A 542-nucleotide genomic window follows, 5' to 3' on the forward strand; every position below is an offset into this window, starting at 1 on the left:
TTCTCAGCCAGTGCCAGGACCACTGGTTCCTCAAGCAGGACAGGCTCACCAGGATCACGCCAAGCACGATCAGGGGAGCCCAAAGGGCTGTAAGCGGTCACCTCCAGGCCGCGTGCTTGGCAGTGGGCAATTAGCTCATTCTGAGCCAAGTATGGGTGGCATTCCACCTGAGCCAAGGAACAAGCCATCACCATGGGTAGTCATACCCACTTTGCCCAGCCCCACCTAGTCATGCATGTCTGGGCCAACTCCCCATTGCTGACCACCCACTTTCACTCAGCCTGCTTTTCTCACCCTTTTCCATTCTCTCCCAGACCTTCAATGCCTGCCTTTATGCACCAGTACTTCTGACAACTTGCTAGCCATCCCCACTGAGCAGGCCCCACCACCGGCTCACTTACACTTATGTGCACACAACCCCCAAACCACTGATCTGTGTGCTATGCTCACCTGCAAGACAGCTGGGCGCACAGAGGCTACACTGAGTATGTCGTCAATCTGCCTACTGTTGAAGTTGGACAGGCCCAGTGCCCGTATCAGCC

General features: G+C 55.9%; 1 protein-coding gene across 1 annotated transcript in view; it reads right to left on the reverse strand.

Moving 5' to 3' along the window:
• Positions 1-542, reverse strand: part of AKR1A1 (aldo-keto reductase family 1, member A1 (aldehyde reductase)) — a 30,327-nt gene that overhangs the window by 22,368 nt on the left and 7,417 nt on the right. The window lies entirely within an intron of this gene.

Source organism: Propithecus coquereli, unplaced genomic scaffold (genome assembly GCF_000956105.1).
Source record: "Propithecus coquereli isolate 6110/MARCELLA unplaced genomic scaffold, Pcoq_1.0 Scaffold299, whole genome shotgun sequence".
Taxonomy (NCBI): domain Eukaryota; kingdom Metazoa; phylum Chordata; class Mammalia; order Primates; family Indriidae; genus Propithecus; species Propithecus coquereli.